The 20,563-nt window shown below is 40.6% G+C and overlaps 1 protein-coding gene across 4 annotated transcripts in view; it reads left to right on the top strand.

Moving 5' to 3' along the window:
* Positions 1-2,913: 2,913 nt before the first annotated feature.
* Positions 2,914-20,563, top strand: part of kst (spectrin beta chain, non-erythrocytic 5 kst) — a 153,996-nt gene continuing 136,346 nt past the window's right edge. For 3 of the 4 annotated variants that reach the window (XM_089245872.1, XM_089245887.1, XM_089245895.1), the window contains exon 1: positions 2,914-3,306. The gene's annotated coding sequence lies outside the window, so the exon portion shown is untranslated. The remainder of the gene's footprint in view (positions 3,307-20,563) is intronic. The other variant, XM_089245880.1, reaches the window with a different exon arrangement.

Genomic DNA, 20,563 nt, shown 5'->3' on the forward strand with positions numbered 1-20,563 from the left:
GCTGATGGGGGGGGGGGGAGAAGAACGATGATGATGCCAAGGCATGAAATCTCTCCATAACGGACACTCTTGGGACCGAAAAATAAATTTGTGCACTAAAAAAGTCCTTTAATTATTTAGCAAAATTCATTGGATCCCTTTGGAGTAAAATTTTTTTGAAAACACAAGTGTGTCCGTTATGGGAGGTTCCACTGCACGCAATAAGTCAATAAGTCACCCAGGGTACGCATATATGATGATGAGGGAGGGCATTGCCCCACCCCCAGGTGAAGGTGTGTCCCCCCCACGTATCGTATCTCCACCCAAAAGGCATAATAAATTAATCGAAGGCAAAAAATGCCTAAAAGAAATAATAAATAAATTAGCAACAAAAAATGCCAAAAAGAAAGGCATAATGATCAGGTGCTCACTGAAGCATTCTTCACAGTGCTCAATACCCGTTTCTGATTTCGTGCTCGCAAGCACTTGATCATTGTGCCGGTTGAATTCTTTGTACAAAGGATTAAAATCACCCTGTTTTCGTGTCAAACTTGCCGAAAAGGTGCTCCTCTTTGTGATAATGGATGCAGGCAGCACCCGCGACTAGGGAAAAAAGTTGAAGACCTCTGATTTAAGTCTAGACATTGGAATCTTTATTGCCACTTATCAGCAGGCTGGAAAATATCGAGAAAATGGAACCGATATCGAACAGCTGCTGCCATCTGGAAAGGAAGCAATTCTTCATCAAGGAAAAAATATCTTTGCACAATAAAATAATTAAAAGTCAAAGCCGTACAGCTTTCTAGAGAAACTACAGTAAGTCAAGACCGACAGTATTTACAACATTAACGTATACAATTTGATGTCTATATGATTATTTCATACTTATCGATTATCTGAGCAATTATTGGCTTTCCCTCCCCCAACTGGCGCTTTCTAGGGAGAGTTTGTTACATCGATGGTAGCCCGTATCAGTAATATCGTCAGAATCGTTCCATCAGGGCCTGGCTGCGAATTTAACACGCTGGTCACCATGTTTATAAAAGTTTACATGTCTTTGGTAAAAAAAAAAATCCTATACATGTTTCATGAATTTGTTGCCATCTGCGGTCTAGAAATATTACTAGTTGATAGTTTTTCGCTTGCTAAATAAATGACAGCATTAGTCTTATTTTCTCTAATTTTCCTGTTTGTGATTCATTAACAAAGTTCTCGAATTTTGGATAGATGGCAGGCAGCAAGTGCCGCAGTATATGTGAGTGATCACGACAGCGTGATAAGAGTGATCTATAGAGTGAGGTGTAAAGCCAGTGAGAGTGTGTGAGCATGGGAATGACCTAGAAAGTGAGGGCCAGGATTGTGAGCGTGTAAAAGAGTGACCTAGAGCATGAAGTGCAAGGTCAGTGAGTGACCATGGGAGTGACCTAGAGAGTGAAGAACCATATGCCAGTGAGTGACCACAAAAGTGTAAAACCGTGTCAGTGAGCTACCATAAGAGTGACCCAGAGCGTGATGGCTGGTTTAGTAAGTGACCAAAAGAGTGACCTAGAGAGCAAAAAAAAAAAAAAACACGTCAGTGAATCACCAAAAGAGTGGTCCCTAGAGACATTGTGTGAGCATGACCTGGAGAGGTGAGGGATCAGTTCAAAAGAGTGACCTGGAGTGTGAAGCACGAGTTCAGTGAGTGATCAAAAAGTGACTCAGAGAGCTTGTCAGCATGGTAGTGACCCAGAGTGGAAGAAACCACGTCAGTGAGCCACCGAAAGAGCGGCCTAGGGAATGTGTGGGCATATGAATGATCTAGAGCAGCAGTTCCAAATAAATTTTAGTCGCGGAGTTCCTGGAAATTTCGATGCTTGCCATGGACCCCCCCCCCCCCCCCACTCATAATAGCAGAAAGAAACTACAGCCATCTATCAGCCAGATAGATTTTTTAACTTGTCCTTTATTTATTTTTTATAATCCTACCACTGGGTCGTGGACGGGCGGCTAGGGGCCATGACACCCCCATTAATGAAGAGTTGATCCGAAGAAAGGAGGGTATATTCCCGGGTGAGGAGTTGAGCAGGGTTATGATAGCCCAGGGTGGCAAATTTCAGGAATGAATGAATCAAGAAGATTAGAGTAGAGTCAGGGCCGTCTTAAGAGCATCGTGGGCCCTCGGGCCAAGTGATTATTCTGAGGCTCTTACCTGGCAAATTCTCTCACCTATCACCCGCCCTCATTTTTCTGAGGGCCCCTCTTCCCTTGAGGCCCCCGAGCCGTGCCCGGGTGGGCCCATGCGTTAAGACGGCATTGAGTAGAGTTAGTGCCGTCTTAACACATGGGCCCACCCGGGCACGGCCCAGGGGCCTCAAGAGAAGAGGGGCCTCACAAAATGAGATCCGGTTGAAATTTTCTAGAATTTACTAGGTAGGACCTCAGAAAAACCACTTGGCCCGAGGGTCCGTGATGTTCTTAAGACGGCCCAGACTCTACTCAGGGCCGTCTTAAGAGCATCATGGACCCTCGGGCCAAGTGATTTTTCTGAGGCTCTTACCTGGCAAATTCTCTCACCTACGCCCTCATTTTTCTGAGGGCCCCTCTTCCCTTGAGGCCCCCGAGCCGTGCCCGGGTGGGCCCCATGAGTTAAAAATTTCAACCGGATCTCATTTTTGTGAGGCCCTTCTTCTCTTGAGGCCCCCGGGACGTGCCCGGGTGGGCCCATGCGTTAAGACGGCACTGAGTAGAGTGCGTTAAAGGGTAGCAAAATTTGCGCAACCACCTCACAGACGCGCCTCCGTGACTTTCGAAAAAGTTTCGATTTCTGACTAGGGAGAAGCGCCATCTGTTACATACATTCGAAACGAAAACACGCATTCCTCACCAGGCGTCGCTGAAATAAGTCACCCGTCGAGATTCTTTTCACCGCCTGCCGGTTTCTTCCCTCCCCTCGATCGTCGTGTGGCGGCGGAGCTTCGACTCGATCGTGATCGTCGTCGCAACAGGCAGAATTTTGAATGTGAGAAATGTAAGGAGCGGCCGCTTCTCTCTCTTTATTATTATTATTATTTGTACAATAATAATCAAGTGGTGTTTGTTTCGAGAACAATTTACCGAGTGAAGGAGAAGAATTGAATTTCGTAGTGTTTGTTTGTTTTTTGATTGATCGTGGTGCTGTTCAGTGAGTGTGTGGTGTTTTGTGTGTCCGAGTGAGCGCTTGCCAAGGGAATGATGATGCAAATTGGCGGTTAGACCGGATTCCAGTTAGAGCATCGCCGCCGCTGCGTTGGGAGAAAACTTTTTTGATACGTACGTCGCCGCACATTCAAATGATTTCAGGCACCGGTGAGTTTCGTTGTTGTTTCATCTAAGTGACGCGTAATGTCTGTGTGAATGTGCTCCCACATTTCATGTTTATTTATTATTCCTCTAATGCTCAACCCATGGTCCTCTTTGACATCTGATGTGTCTCGCGACCTCGTACCTAATTTTCAAAAAAAAATGAACTGTGTTACATGTTTATATATACACATCATTCAAGTGACTGTACATGCAGTGAACCACTTGAGTGACTCAAGTGACTCACTGCATATTTACACATCATTCAAGTGACTGCATGTTTACACATCATTCAAGTGACTCCGTATATACAGTGAATCGCTTGAGTGACTCAAGTGACTCGCTGCATATTCACACATCATTCAAGTGACCCACTGCATATTTACACATCACTCAAGTAACTGCATATTCACACATCATTCAAGTGACTGCATATTCACACATCATTCAAGTGACTGCATATTTACTCATCATTCAAGTGACTGCATATTTACTCATCATTCAAGTGACTCACTGCATATTTACACATCACTTAGGTGACTGCATATTGACACATCATTCAAATAACTTGTGGATCATTTACAGATTACTTAAATAATTCGTTCCTGATCACTCGACTGTCACAATAAACATTCCCAGATCATTTGAATGATCCATGACACATTTACAGATCACTTGAGTGACTCGTGGCACAGTTCAAGATCACGTGAGTGATTTTGGAATGTACAGCATGTCACGTGGCATATTTACAGATCACCACAGAACAGTTCCAGAGCACTTAAGCAACCTGCAGCTCATTTAAGTGATCTGCGGCACAAGGTTTTAGATTACTCTCAAGTAGCCAGGGCACATTTCCAGAGTGAATTTATAGCATGAAAGAACTAAAACTGATGGGAAATGCCCCAGTGCTCGAGCCATGTCTGCCCTGCTCTACACATGACAAACAAGAAATTAATGGGACAAATAAAATTGTGAATATCTCGTGGCCTGGTTGCAGGTACACTTACCTCAGTGAGATGCGCCACAGTTTCAGATTACTTAATTAAGTGGCATGTCCAAAGCCGTAGCGAGAGGGACTTGGGGCATCTGCCCCCCAAAAATTGGTGGTTTCCCCCTTTGAATAAAATTTCTGGCTATGGTCCTGGTGGCCCTGCACTCTCCTAAAGGTTGAATACCCTTGTCCAACACTGTAACGTGATCATTATAACTTTCCACAGACACCTTTAAACTGTTGACACAGCGGATGCCACATCTCACATTTTAACAAGGCCTGTAATAAAGCTGTACACGCATGTTACCAGAGTTGAAGACTTATATACGCATGACTTACATTTCAAGTTACGGAGTGCGTTCAATCTAAAATATGCATCCTCTTTAAAAGCATCACGAGAAGTATTATAGTGTAAAAAAATGCGTACCTTGGCTGCAGTAGGTTCTTTTCAAAGCGTTTGTCTACAGTGGTGCTGTGGGTTCTCGAACATTTACTCTCAGTGCTTTTTAAATAGAGCAGAGCACTTCCAGACAGGGCCGTCTTGGTATCATTGTCTCCTGGGCGAAGAATACAGCCTACTAATTTACATACTTACTCTTGATACATCATGGTCCTCTGGGTGAAACCTCCTTTGCGGTGCTATAAGTACCTCCTGCTAATTTATTTACTTACTCTCAATGATCATAGTGTTAGATCAGTTTCCCAAACTTTTTGTTCCATCGCCCCCTTTCCTCAGAAATTTTTTCTCTCATCACCCCCGACTCATGCAAATCCATAGGATCCTATGTTATACTCATAGCTTCTATCGTCCCGTGGACCATTACATCGTCCATTTTGGGAAACATTGTATTAGATCATGGAGATCTCTGGATGCATCCCAGGGTCCTAGGCGCATTCCTGGGTAGTTATGTACGTTCAGCCTTTTGTCTCCAGAGTTGATAGAAAATCAAAATTGCCTACATAAAACTCAAGTTAAGCATCTAGAGGTCTCAAAAAACCGTTGTTAGAACAAACATTATGGAATGAAATTCCTATATAACTATACCCTCTATAATGATAATTGCCTATATAATAATATTGCTCTCTCCTGCCTATGTACTTTTCATAGTGTTAATATGTTCCGCTTATAATGATAACTACTTTACAACGATATGCATTTAGATAGCTTTCCTCCAGAGTTAATACAGAGTTAAATTAAGGCTTCAGCCAAGTACCCACAGGCCCCAAAAAGCAGAATATGCAGAAAACTGTGGCATACTTTACAGAACAAACAGTGGTGCAGCAGAACAATCTGGAAGAATTTTAAGAAAAGTGTACTTTTCTTAAAATTCCTGTACACTATCTGGATTTTTAGCTCAGAAAATTTCCACTCAGCTGAGGGCTCCTTGCAGAACAATGCAAAACATTCAGCTTTGGGGCAACAGGTCTGACATACTGTTTACCAGGGCTTGGCAAATCCTCGACACTAAGTCGCTGTGGTGACTAGGAAATTGGTATTGGTGCCTGAAATTTTCTATATGTGATTGGTAAATTTAAAATCTAAAGCTGAGAAAAAATATTCTGATTTCATGGCAACAGTAATACAAACACCCTATTTCATGTCTTCCAACATGGAAATGGGGTCATTGAGTCTCGGAAAAGTCGAATAAATATTACTCAGGATCATTCTTTTAGAGCAAACCATGCTTGGTTCCTAAGAAATCTGGCTGGCCCCTAAATTTTGTTCCGATTTGAAAGTACACGTATACCCACTTGTATTAACATCTTCCTCACCTCATGTATTCTGGTTGGCTGCAGTCCTTTAAAGATGATTCTGTTGCCAATAAATCCTTTGGCATCACATTGGGAAATTTGCAGTAATGATAGGTTACTTAACTGCTACGCTAAAGGTTACTGCAATAAATGTTGCTTACCCCCATAGCCTTAATAGGACATTAAATTTCCTATGTGGATATTAGGCTGGAATGTTGATCACCTGAAAATTTAATACCTCATTGCGAAATCTGGGAAAGTTTTTGTTGTAGAAGACATTCATGCACAATCCCATCAATATTAGCTGCAGTCGACATTCAATTTCACAAATCAGCATGCTTTACGAATTACTCCTTTGTTTCCAAACAATATGCTTCTTTGAATGTCTTTTACATTTACGAGCTAGTTTTTCAAGTCCATACGCAGATAGTGGCCAACTGGCTACTATCTGCGTATAGACTATACTAGTCCCGCCCTAACTATAGCTACTATAGTTAGGGCTGGACAAATTTATTGCCCGATGTGCCTGGGCCTGTAAAAATTTTGACCATGCACATGTTTTTTTCAAAATCGTACCCAATGCTAGCAGGGCTGTTCCTCATAAGTTTGGGCCCTGGACAAATATGAATTTTTGAGGACCTCTTGTGTGTATATATATATATATACTGTTCTTTGACGCAGAGACGTATGCGGGGGGGGGGGGGGGTCGCACATGAGCCTGTGTTTGAAATATGAAAGTACAAAAGGCTACCAGTTTTAGGACCGTAAAAATTTGTTTAGCCCTTGGCACTTGTAGAGATGTGAGGTGAGAATATTCTCCTGGATGTAAAAATTGGAGAATAAACGAGAATATTCATTTTTCTTTTAAATAATTTAAATTTTTTTACTAATTTTGTTTATATTGTGAAATATAAATCAGTTTTCATTGCCTGAAACATTTACAACAAAACAATTTTTGGTATAATCACCTCCCAATGACAACTTTAGTTTGAGGTCATGATGAGAGGGTTTCAAAAGTTTGGTTATAAAGATTTTAGAAATTTTTAGATTAAACCCTTAGAAAATTATTTTAAAATTAGATAATAAATTTTCAGAAATAAGTTCACAACAAAAGAAATTAAATCAAAGTTGATTGACAGAGGAACTATTCTTATATAATCACCTTCATTCTAAGGTACAGAACTGTTGTTTTCTTCAATGTGCACATACACTTAAATTCTGTATCACTCACATTTCTTTAAAAGTTGTGCAATTCTTTGCTTTCAAACTTTGATATTGTGGTCTACAAACTTCAATATTCCCATCTTGAATAGGAAGAGAGACAGGGACAGAGAATATTTTCTCAAAGGACTACTATTATAAATTACTAGAGAATATTCTTATCGAAAATAATAATTATTCTCAAGTTATTTATTGAGATTATTATAATACATGTTAATATTCTACACATATTCTTAATAATACTCTCTGGAAAGATTTCGGTAACAGAAGAATATTCTTTGGAAGGACTATTATTAATAACTTCAGAATAATTCTTATTATTTTCTATAAGAATATTCCCCAGTAATTTATGAAAGTAGTCCTTCCATAGAATATTCTCAAGGATATTATATGTAACTATATTATAAATAACAGGAGAATATTCTCATCAAGAACTTATAAGAATATTCTCAAGTTATTTATAATATAGTAGTCCTACCAGAGAATATTCTCGAATATTCTCCTCGATGAGAATATTCTCCGGAAGATTATTTTCGAGAATTTTACATCTCTAGGCACGTGCCCAATTCTCCATGCGAGAAACAGGTCCAGAACGCTGGCATATTAAATATTAATTTAGGCATGTAAATTTTTCGAGATTTGTCCTGCCCTGTTGAGTATAGGGGCCTATGTATTTCTCTACATACCATGCCAGTAGAAGCCAAATCCATTGGGTCTATAAATCAAGAATGGCGGAACATGAACATTCCTAGAAGAATTTCTTACTCATAACGGTTGCGATAATTATTTTGTTTTCTAAAAGTCACCTTCAGTTATTAGGATTAAGATTATTCCAGTTATAGTTTGATAATTTATGTCGAAATTCTAGATGTTTCAAAAAAAAAAAAAAAAATTCTAGTTTATTGGATCCAAGAGATCGATTTACATCAGTGGACTCCAATCCGGTGTCCGCGGGCACTATGGTGCCTGGAAACAAGAAATATGTTTCATTCTTGCAGTTGATGAAGTAGCAGTGAATTTGGTAATGAATTTGGGTAATTGCACCCGCTGCCCTAATGAAAAATAACCCCTACATGCTTACGTAAAAGTTGGAAACCACCGATTATCATGATTGGGATTTCAAAATTGTGTTGTCCCTATGATTCTTTTTTTAGTTGACCCGGAGTAAAATCACAATATTGTCTCGAAATCGCGCATTTTTTTCCAAGATGATTCTGACATCAATTTTGAGAATGAATGGAGGTTTTTCCCCCATTTTAAAATGAAAAAGAAAGGCGTCGTCTTGTCCAAGAGCAGAGAAAGAGATGATCCAATGGATTTCTTCCACGTGCTCCGTGGATGATGCTACACCACTTATCGGGAGAAATTTATGATTCCTTTAAAGCTGTGGAAAAAGGAGAGCGAGAGAGCCTGTCAACAACCGATAGCCGAGTCGGCGCGATGTTTTATAGAAGCTATTGGATATCTTGCTTTTCTGTTTTCATGCTGACATGATAAAAACTTCCACAGTGTTTAGGACACACCCAGCATTTTGAAATTAGGATTGATGATAGTTTTTTGTAAAGAAATATTTTTCGATCCAGTAAGATAGAAGATAAGTTAATTAATAAGTTAATTTACAAACCGTCATGACAGTAACACGAATCGTCATTGAATTTTTCGTCTAGTAATTTTAATAAACCTGTTTATATATTAGAATATTGATGTATTTTTCCGGGGTGGGTTCGAGAGGTCCGTCGGTTTTTTTTCGTTTGACTTTAGATTTATTTTTCTGTGGTCAAATTTGCAAGTTAACTTTAAGATGCATTTTCAATCTGTTTCTCGCGTGCATCGCGGTGCTCACCGATGCTCCCAAGAATGTTCAGCGCATATGGTTGATATCGTAATCGCGAGGTATTGATCAACTCATCCAACCACCGCGAGAACTGTCTAAAGCTGAGGCCACATTCGTGTCCGGCCTTGCCCAATACATTCCAAGCTTGGTCGTGGGCAAGTAGCGTGGCCTCCCCACCATTAGCATTGATCGTCAAATGCTGGAGACTGGAAGGTATTGGAAGGCTTATCGAATAGAATGACCAGCACTTTCCAGCCCCCCTCCCCAAGTCAAAGAAGCCTCCTTCCCGATCTTCTAATCCTTCTCGCCACACAGTGGTCGAGGAACGCCAACAGTCACAACACGGAGAGTATTCTGTAAGCTTATACTGTATTTGCCAAGGGTCATTGGGCCAAGCTGGGCCAGTGCGTAGTTAGCCTATGCCACTGGTGCTTCATTCCAGCAGGTGGGAGGCAAACATTGGTAGCAAATATTTGAGAATGACTAATGAACCAGACTGGACGTGAGTGTGGCCTTAGCTTAGGCAGACACTGTATGAGACGGAAACCTGTCTTCAACAAAATCAAGAGATAGTAGTCCAGTCGGTGATCAGTAGTGCTTTGATGTGCGCCTTCATCATTATAAGCGGATACAGGCTCCTCTCCTCGGGGGGGGGGGGGGTGAATTTCTTCCATCTCCGTCTTCCCGCAAAAAAAAAAAAAAAAACTGAACTGGAAGGTGTTCCCCCGCCACCATATCCGTCTATGATCTTAAAACGCAATATTATTTCCTTTTCGTACAGATTCAACTGTAATATCCCATTCATTGGGATAGACACCCTATGCACAAAGCGTTATTGCTGATAATGAGTTTCAGCACGTGTATGGTATATTGATGTTGTTCTGATGATGGACACTAGCGGTACTCGTGACTCAAACAAGGTTAAAGATTCCACTGCTTTGAAATGCAGTCAAGGACCAATTACAGTACTGGGAGTTCTTGGAGAGGTTTCAGGGGCTACGTGAGCTTGAATGAGAAAACAATTATAAAATTGTTTTTGCATTATTATATGCTGAATATTATTCTGCAAAGTTGTCTGTGGCCTTCATTGTATTGGCGGGGGAGGGGAGCTTCGTGCTTCGTCTTATTGGCATAAAGGGTCCATGGAACATAAAAAGTTAAGAATCCCTGAATTACAGTATGTTTAATAATGACCACTTTGCGACTAAAAATTCGAAAGAGAAAAAGGGAAGGATTATAGAAGCCGTAAGAGTGTATTCGACAACTGTAAAATACAGCGCAATAAATAGTGCTGCAATCAGTATGATAGTGACACAATACTCGCATCCGCGACATGCCACGGAAATCTGTGTGAGAATAAAGTTTTGAAAAAAGTGTTCGTTCTTTATGGGCTTGTTGTTCGTGTCGTGTTGTTGTGGACTCAGAAATAACGAAGCCATCAAGCAATGGCGATGAAGTTATTCATGACTGACTTCATGGTCACCGGAAGAGAGGTTTGACTTTAGTACTAGGAAGTGGGAGGTCGCAATCTATTCCTTTTTTCTGTGAGCGCATAACTTGTCGCGGCGTTAGACAAAGACCACGAGTGGGAGTGCGTGAATTTTATTGTTTTCTTCCAGGCGCCATTCTCTGTTAGTCCTAATGTACATTTTTCGTTGACGTGCTGGGTTCTTGAGCAGAAAAGTTTCATTGCATGTCATAGGGATTTTATCGAATTTATCAATGCTGCTCCTCCTTTCAAATTATCCGTTGTCTATAATTTGGTTGCTTGTGAAGGTTAATTGGTTGATTTCAATCAGCATATTTCTACATTGAACAAACACTTTCATTTGAAGAAGAGGGTTTTTTTACAATTTGAAAGAAAAAAAAACCTAATGGCTCTAACAAGGAAACGCTCCTGAGGAAAACTCATAGAATTCGACGAAAATTTTACAGGCGTTAGTAGATGGCTCAAAATGTATACTGTGAAAAAAGTAGCTGCGGAATTGCAACAGAAAAGCTGTATAAAATTAATTCAAATCAACATTTTTAACGCCAAACGCAACTTTACTTGGCGAGGATTCAGAGAAAAGCGGCAAATTCTTAAATGAACTTCGTGTTTCCTACAAATGAGTTTAAATCTGTTGTAAAGTTATTTTTGGATATTTTGCATTCCAAAGTGTTTGAAATATTGAGTTTGAGTATATATTTTTACAGTCGGTCCCCTGTATTCGCGGGGGTGACCGCGAATAACCGAAATCATAGTTTTTTTCTTGTATATCTCGTTTATTGAACAGCCTGAGAAGAGCAGGGAAACGCAGAGGTATAAGGGAATGTAAAAGAGGGTGCAGCGATTGTTGGAAGAACATTATGATTTCTGTTTGCCGTTTCTTCTTCATATCATCAAGTATGTTGGAATATGATGACAAGGCTTCCTCTACCAATTTTTCTACATGTGAAGAGCGTACCATACAGTTATCTATGTCATGAAAATAATCTATTGCTGATTTGAACGTGCGAAGCCCTTCCGCTATGCTACTCATGGTGAACTTCTACTTCTTTATCTTGATCTTCATCTGGTACCACTTCAATTTCAGGAGCAGTCAACTGCATTAATTCCTCCTCGGTCAATACCTCTGAATTGCTATTAATTAGCTGTTCGACTTCTATATCCATATCATTAAACGCTTCTCCACCCACGTGTTTCGATAACGTGACAATGTCTTTTATAGCAGTGCTTCTTAACCTTTTTTTGCCCGTGGCCCCCTTTAGACCTTTTTTTTTCTCGTGGCTCCCCTGTTTTACCCAGGATCTTCGACCCTCATAAAGAAGCGAGATCCTTCCTACGTATTGAAATGATTTTTTCAGTAAATTTATAATGAATAAAAATTTTGTAAATAATATTGGTCTGTTGACCACCGGGCTAGAATTTATTGAACTCCCCTCTAGTTCGAGTTCTATTCAGTGCTGTCTCAACATCATGGGCCTTAGGCAAAATGATGTGCTGGTAGACCCATAATTAGCTGGAAGTAACACAGCCCATATATTTACCACTTATCTTCAAAGTCATTGTAATGTACAAAACCTCATGAAGAGAGGTCACTCGATGGACATGAGACCCCTGGGCGTGGCCCCTCATAAGAGAGACTGTCAGAGCAGCACCCAGGGGCCCAATATGATTCTCATCATTTTTTTGTTTTTATACTATAAATTTAGTATGGAAGGACCCATAAAAAATCTAGCCAGGAGATCTGCGAAAGACCCCCCATCCTAGGGACCCTGTTGCAAAATATGCGGGGGTCAGGCCTGGGGGACTTAAGATGGCCCTGTTTTTATGGGTGCTGAATTCTGTAAGTAGTCACACTTCTTCCCCCACCATAGTTTATTTGAGACATACATGCTCAACCCAAAGCCTATGGGCCAAATGTGGCCCGCGACCTCAAACTTAATTTTGTAAAAATGTATGAAGCAGCACTTAACCAGGTTCCTTAGGCACATTCTCCGACCGTTTAAGTGATCCGTGGCACATTTACAGATCATTTAAGTGGCCTGTGGCATATTTCCAGATTACTTGATTGTCCCATGACACATTTTCAAATCAATGAAGTTCACTTCAAAAAAGTTGAGCATGCTTGATTAAAAAGCTTCACTTCTTCACCCCTAAATTTTTTTCTCAGCTCTCTATGCCCACCAAATCACCTCTGATGGCCCCCTTTCCTCTTCATTTTCTCCCGTTGCCCCCTTGAAATATCCCAGTACTACTGAGAGTACTGCACGGTTGAGAACCACTGTTTTCTAGTCTCTTCAGTTGGCATCTGTGGAAATGGTTGTCCTTTGGCGCACATTGTGACCAAAGATTAATCCAACCCAAGGTGACTGTTTTTCTCTTGGGATCTGCCACGGCTCTAGTGATGACAGTAATGTCATTAGCGATCCATCCTAAACATGCACAACTCAAATTTTGTGAACAAAACACGTGAATGATGATGTCTGAGTGTTGCAAAAAAATTCCAGTAAAGGGAAAGAAAACGCGAAAATGGAAACCTCGAATACGGGGGGGGGGGGGGGGTCCACCGTACAGAGAAAAGACTTTTCTATAGTTTTAAACTGTAGAAAAGTTTTTGCATATTGCAGGGTTCCTAGTGACATGAAGAATCAGAGAAAATGTAAAATATTTGGCAAAAGTAAGTCGGGGAAAAATTCTGTAAAAGAAGAAAAAACAAATCCCAAAAACGTTTGGAAGGTAGAGATTTCTAATTATAGTAGCTGTATAGGCCTATTTGATTAGCTCCATATGACGGGAGAAAAAAATTTAAATTAAAAAAAAATACTTCTATAGAAATAATGTAGGCTACACATAGTTTTTACGTCAAATTTTGAAGGAAAAAAAAAGATTATATATATCCCATCGTGACTGCGGTTTGATTGGTTGCCATAGCTAACGTGGACCTATTTATCACGAAAAAATACGCCAACTTGGTGATGACCCCGAATCATGCCTTTTGTTAACGGATTTGGTCAGAGATCTTCGGCCACTGCGAACTGGCTGGCCAAAGCCCGAAATTCGGACATTGGCCAGGTCAATTTTCAACGAAATTGACCACTTCGTGAATCGCCAATTTCGGGCTTTGGCAGTAACAAATACAAGGTGATTCAGAAAAGAATGGAAAAACTTTAAGAGGTGGTAGCACACATGAAAACAAACAATTTTCATCAAAGAATGCATGGTCTAAAAGGAAATGCAAACGTGCTACGGGGCGCCCGTACGTTACAACTGTAAAAACGGTTACACGCTGGAATAACGTCACATGGCTGACGTACGCGCCTTTTATTTACTGTGACACAGATTTGCATACGGTTTTTTCTTTTTCCCCAGGTTACATTTACATGCATGCATGGTATTCTTTTTCTCCCGATAAATTTCAGCAGGAATGCCGTTTCGAAATGCGGTAGCTCGTTTGCGTTTCATGTTAGCCCATGCATTCTCTGATCACAATTGCTTGTATTGGTGTGTACTATCACCTCTCAAAGTTTTTCCCATCTTTTCTGAATCACCCTGTACATCAAGAAATTCAATTACTTACATATTTGTACTTGCCATTCACTTAATAGGCACAAATGTGCGAATCATTCAAGTTTCGGTTCAGTTCTAGTCTACCAGGCTCTTACGTTCCGACATGTACCGATTCGTTGGAAATTCCGCAGAGGAATGCAAAGTGCATATGTTACCGCTAAAGCTCGAAAGCCGTTAATGTGTACATTACCTAGCTAATCTGTAGAATAACAGATTTCTGCACTTTAGCGGTAACATATATGCGGTTTGGTAGTAGTAGTTGTAGGCTCTGTCGCGGGCCAATTTTGCTCTTTGCCTCTTGTTGGAGTGGAAGCTGAAACTACTACAAGGTTATGTAGCTTGGGTTATAGGTCTACTTTAATCTCGAATGCTTGAAATGACCCTGCGATGTGACAGATCTAATGTTCCCGATCAGGACGGAATTCCCGAAACAAAAATTTATTTGAATGCACGTATGTAGTTACAAAACGTTTAAATCACTACGCTTTCTGTTTGCAATAACGTGTCAGATGCGTCTTTTTTTTTCGTTGTTGTTGCGTAGAAAAAAAATTCGCCGAAGTATTCACAATCATTTACATGGATTAATTGCGCTGATACACATAATTTTGCCTTGGGATTAAGCTCGTTTTTCGATATGCGTTCAATTCTATGTTAGCATTACGAAAAAAAAGAAGAAATTATGTGAGAGAATGACAGAATCACAGATGTTGGCCCTTGCATTGATGTTTTCTACGAAAAACCGATACTAGTACCGTGTCGAATTATTTTTTGTTTTTTTTGGTATACTCGTTTTCAGAGGCTTCGTTTCACTGAAAAATAATTATTTTATATACCACCTGTTTTTGGGTTTCCTTTCGCTTGCGTAACGATTTCGTTTGGAGCGGACGCATTTTTTTTCCCACTGCTCAACCCTTTCGGTATATACGCCACTGGCATTCGTGGTATGCGCTCTATTTGTACATCCGATAGAAAATAAAAATACGATAAAAAATGTTGTCCGGCACACATGGTCGTGTTGTCATCGTACAGCGGCTATGCTTCGCTAATAACGGGACAGCCAGTGGTCACCCTTCCTCCCAAACATACAGGGTCAAAGAGTGAGTTGATCTCGACGCGCGTGGTCCGAATACCACAGTGAATCCAACCGTGTCTCCACGTGAAAACCGGAAGTGACTTGCACGCGTAGACATTGTTCGGAAGTTCTTTTTGTGTGCCCACGTCTGTAGTTTGCTATTTTTGTCGCTGACGATCTGAATGTATTCGTTTTTGAACGTAATCCACCTTGGGTGAGCGATACTTCTTGCTTTCATAGCATTTACGGCCCGCATGCGTGATAAAAAAAAATATTTTTTCATAATACAGTCGACGTTCGTTATGACGACCGTCCGATAAAACGACCTGTACGCTAGGTTCCAAATATTTCCCGCCATGTTGTTTTATCCAATATAACGACCGGTAAATGCCATTCAATCTATTAAAACGGCCGAACTCGGCTCGGCCAACACCATCTATAGCAGAAGGTCTCCGCGTGAAGCTTTGACGTCACTGATGAAATTATTTCACCTATAAACATTGGATATAGCAGGCCGACGTATGCGATATCTTTACCCTTTTTTTCAGTATATCCAATAACTAGGTCAAATAACTTCTTCAGTGACGTCACGAGCTTCACGCGGAGGCTTTCTGCTATAGATGGTGTTGGCTCGGCCCCCGTTTTTGTTGTTTTTTCCAAGAGAAATGGTCAAAATCTGTCGTTGAATGTGTTTGATCTTGACATTTCATGCTTGGGAGAAAAAGGGGTATGAAACATAGCTGGACGGAAGATAAGGGAAAACCTGGTCGTTAACTAGCACCATCATTGGAAACTTTGCTTACCATTACGTTTTATTTTCTCAAATGGTGGCTCACTCCCACACGTGATTGATTTTTTTTATAAATTATTATCAAATTTTATTACACGAGATTTTACTTAATTTCTTAATAGAGAATACAGAGGCAACTACATGTAGTAAAAAATTAATGAAGGTTTTAGCCCGTAATATAGTATTTTCGGAATTGGAATTTACATAATTATGTATTTAGATTAGGTTTTCTTTTTACACATTTAACAGAATGAATTTTTTTCAATTCCGTCTATACAATATACAACTTTCCGGAGAACTGAACTTCATGCTTTTTTCAAAACGTTCGATACAACGACCTCCCACTATAACGTCCATTTTCCTTGGAACGAAGGGGATTGTTGTAACGAGCGCCGACTATATATGTTTTTTATTTTCACTAAGGCCATGTGATGCACTTCTGCTTGACAAGAAAAACTTAATGAACTTTAGACAATCAATTGATATGAATGTTATTTTTTCCTTTTTTTACACACAAATTTGCTACAGAAGGGCCTGTGAAAATTCTTTGCTGGGGGGGGGGGGGAAGGAGAGATCCACCGAAGACCCCAGTATAGAGAATCAAGAACCCTTCAGTCCTTGTCACCACCCTCTTCCAACTCGGATTACTCCCATTTGTAGGAAAACTGAGACAATATTAAAGAAATATCGAGAAATTTGGCAAAAAGCGTCGGCACAGAAATAATATTCAGTACTACTGGTTTTTATTAAGGTGATTAATTTTTTTGGAAAGTTTATTTATCAATGATGAAATATTACATAACGATGAGAAAAACAAATTCATCAAGAGATCACCGTGGATCTGAATACGAAGTAGGTATTAATGAATAATTACAATTTCAAGGAGAGAACAAACAAAGAGATAAATATATCAAAATCGATTCTGCATCTATGGAATGAATGATTTTCATTCCGGATACAATGCAGTATTTCAGATATTTTCTCACACATACTTAATAAATGTAAAATGTTAGTGATGCGGGAATTGTTTAGTGATTGTCTTAAAAAGTTGGAATGCTATGGAGCTCTGACAGGTTTCTTCGTTTTGAGCTCATGGATTTCCTGAAATCTTTCCAATTGCCCCTGGTGAAGAACCTCTGCCTAAGACCTCGGCAAAAATCGCAGATCTACCATAACGCGTCATATGCGGATACAGGGGGAGGGAGATAAGTGCGATCGCCTCCTAACAATAAAAAATTACATCAGTAAAAAAAATTGCATCATTGGCATAGAAGGGAGGGTGGGGATGGATGTCCCCCGTTCACTATGCACACACCCTCGTTCGAGGGGCCTGTATTCGCTAAACTACGCTATGTGTATAATTTTCTTCCCGTAATACTTTGTGGTCCGCGGCGTAGTCTATGAATCACCGTCTTAAATACTTGGACCATACATAGGTTTCCAACAGGTACTCCGAGGGCTTTTCCTTGGTACTGTAGTATCAAAAGCTAAAAGTCTCGCCACAGAGAGAAACAGTCCTTCAACGGTACAATTATTGAATCATTGCACTTCACTCATAGTTAGAAAATTTCATGGCAGATGGCAGCACTCTACACATAACAAGCATTACACAATAACAAACTTCAAGTTAGGAAAACAGATAGCAGCACAGTATTACTCGAAGTAAGCATATAACTCTTACATCATAAATACATTTGGGCTACACACACACACTTTCTTGCATGTACTAATCCGTTAGAAATTCCCCAGAGGAATTTTTACGACAAGAGTGGCGTTCATGTTTCATTACGGTGCGGGCCACTTCATTGATTTAAAAACACGACGTGGGCTACTTAATGAAGTGATCTGGAACAGCGCCGCTGGTTACTAAGTGATCTAATTGTGCCGAGGGCCGCTTGAGGGATTTCGAGCTTTGGCGTAGGTCCATGGAGTGACCTGTAAATATGTTGTGGGGTCACACAAGTGATCTAGGAATCTGCCATAGTGATCTGTAAAATATGCTGCGGGGTCACTTCAGTGATCTAAAAATGTGGCTCGGATCACTCAAGTAATGTGAAGCTTGCCTCTGTTCATTTAAGTGGTCTGGAAATATGCCGCGGGCCGCACTTAAGTGTTCCGTAACTGTGCTGCGGGTAACTCAAGTGATTTGTAAATATGCCTCGGGTCATTCGTGATCTGAGAATATGCCACTCAGTTTATCTTTAAAAAATTAAATCGCAAGCCATATCAGATGACTCCGAGGGCCACGGGTTGAGCATGTATCGTTTACGAGGTGCATGTACAGTGAGGGCTGCAACTAGACGCGTTTTCAGCCGGGCAAGCACGCATCTTGCCTCCCAGGGTTGGTGTGTGTGTGAAATATCTATATTGGACGAACACATGTTCATGTTTGTTTGAGTTCCATGCAACAGTCTGGTAACCATCAAGGGTTTCGCGAAGTCTAAAGCGTGGATAATCTGTTCTAGACGTGGCCTTGTTAATAGCGCACGTTAAAAAAGGAAATGACTGTTTTTAGTAGACATAAAAACAACTTCTTATATTGAATCGGATGTCTTTGTCACGTGTCCGACCACTACTGGAGTTGGTCACACAAACAATGCTAAAAAAAAGGGGGTAATTTCATCGAGAATAATTTTTTCGTTCTCAATTCCTTTACTATTTGGCTTGGAGCACTTGGAAGCGCTAAAAGCACTTGAATCTGATTTCCTGAAGATCAAGTTGAAAAACGTCTGTTTGGTTTTTGAAGAGAGTCTTGTCACGTTCTTTATTCTTCTGGTGTGTGTGTGTGTGCAGACCCCTCTCCCTCCTGTATGAAGTGCTTCTTCTGGGTCGTCGACCTAGTGTGTGTGAAAATGAAAAAAAAAAAAAAAATTCTGAATTTTTCTGTTTTAGTTATTTGGTTATGTGAAGAGCAAGTGTGTATTTATACGGCATTCGAGTAAATATTTTTTCTGCGCCACGCGAAAGTGGATACATTGCTCTTGTCGAGTTTTCACCCAGTTATTTGCATCAGCAAAGAGACTACTCGAATTCCCCCAGAACTCGGGATAGTTTTCGCGATTTACGAAAAATTCGCAGACGGAAAAATCACCTCTGTGAAAATTCACCGATAGCAGTTCGTCACCAGTGAGTGAGTGACTTTATGAGTTGGTGAATGAACTAGCAAATAGCAGTGAGTGAGTGAGTGACTCATTCGCTCACAGTCACCAACTCCTTCACTTATTCACTTCTTCATTCACCCACTCACTTGCTCAATCGCCAATTCATCAATCTCGTTTGCTCCATCACAAACTCACCCTCTCATTCGCTCACTCATTTGTTTACCTGCTCACTAACTCCCTGACTCACTCACTATGTCACTTTGTTGATGGATTGCTTGGCGATGAATTTTCCGTATTAGAGTTTTCTTTTCTAGATAGTTATCATGAACTGTTAAAACGTGTGATAAATAAGAGGTGTATTGTTACCAGGGTGCGAATAAATCTGAAACGGGAAAGAGGAGGAGAGATAATGGGCACAAATACGAGGAATTGGCCAGGAATCGTTACCCATAGGGATACGGGGAGGGCGATGAGGTGATCCCCGTTCAGTGAAAAATGTGTTATTGTCGTAGGTGGGAGAGTGGGGATGAACATTCGCCCCCCCCCCCTCCCCGGTGCACACACCTTCGGTGATTTCACTCTTTCCCCCCGTTCGAGGAACCACTTTAAAAGTTTTTTAAACCACCTCATTTGTATTTCAACTCCCTTTGGGACACACAGAAGCTCTTTACCTATGGATAGTCGCTAAAAGGTAGCTCCCCAGGAATGGTTCCACTGACTGCAAGAGGTTCCTAAGGGCTGCGAAGGACGCGTAAGTAAAGAAATCGGAATGAAAAATAAAAATATATTGCAAGTGGTTGTAGCATGGCACAGGATGTCTTGGGTTCCTTTGGTACGTTATGTATAAGCAAAAACTACCACTTCTAATACCGTGAAAATAAATGTGTAAGATTCATACGGATGCCAGGAGATTGGTTATCAGTCTGGTGACCAAAGGTACCCAAGCAGAGTTTCCAACTGCTACGGATTGACCGTAGTTTCTATGCACGGCCGCAATGAACCATGGAGCTACGTGAGACCCTCTCAATATTACGGAAATCGGTTTAAAAAAATCTAATCTTTGAGTTTCTTGTGGTGTTTTACTTATTTTTATAAAATTGCATCGATCTTTATCGTAACGACGAATTCGTATACGCATGTGAGAAAGTTCGAGAGTAGACAAACTCGGAGCCGATCTGTTTTGTCTGTGCTCAAAAGGCAGTCTGTAAAGCCGCGTCTAAACCCGCTGCTCTACCAACACCTTCTATAGCAGAAAGTCCCCGCACGAAGCTCGACGACTTCAGTGACATCACTGAAGTTGTCCATTTAACCTAAGGCGCCTTGATAAGGGTATAAGCTATTTAAAGTGGCTATAATTTCACCTATAGTCATTGTATATACTGCAAAAAAAGGTAAAGATTTCGCATACATCGGCCTGCTTTATCCAATGGCTGCAGGTGAAATGGGCGA

This window comes from Pholcus phalangioides, unplaced genomic scaffold (genome assembly GCF_987345545.1).
Source record: "Pholcus phalangioides strain wild (caught in Gottingen) unplaced genomic scaffold, Ppha-v1.0 ptg000003l_1, whole genome shotgun sequence".
Lineage (NCBI taxonomy): Eukaryota > Metazoa > Arthropoda > Arachnida > Araneae > Pholcidae > Pholcus > Pholcus phalangioides.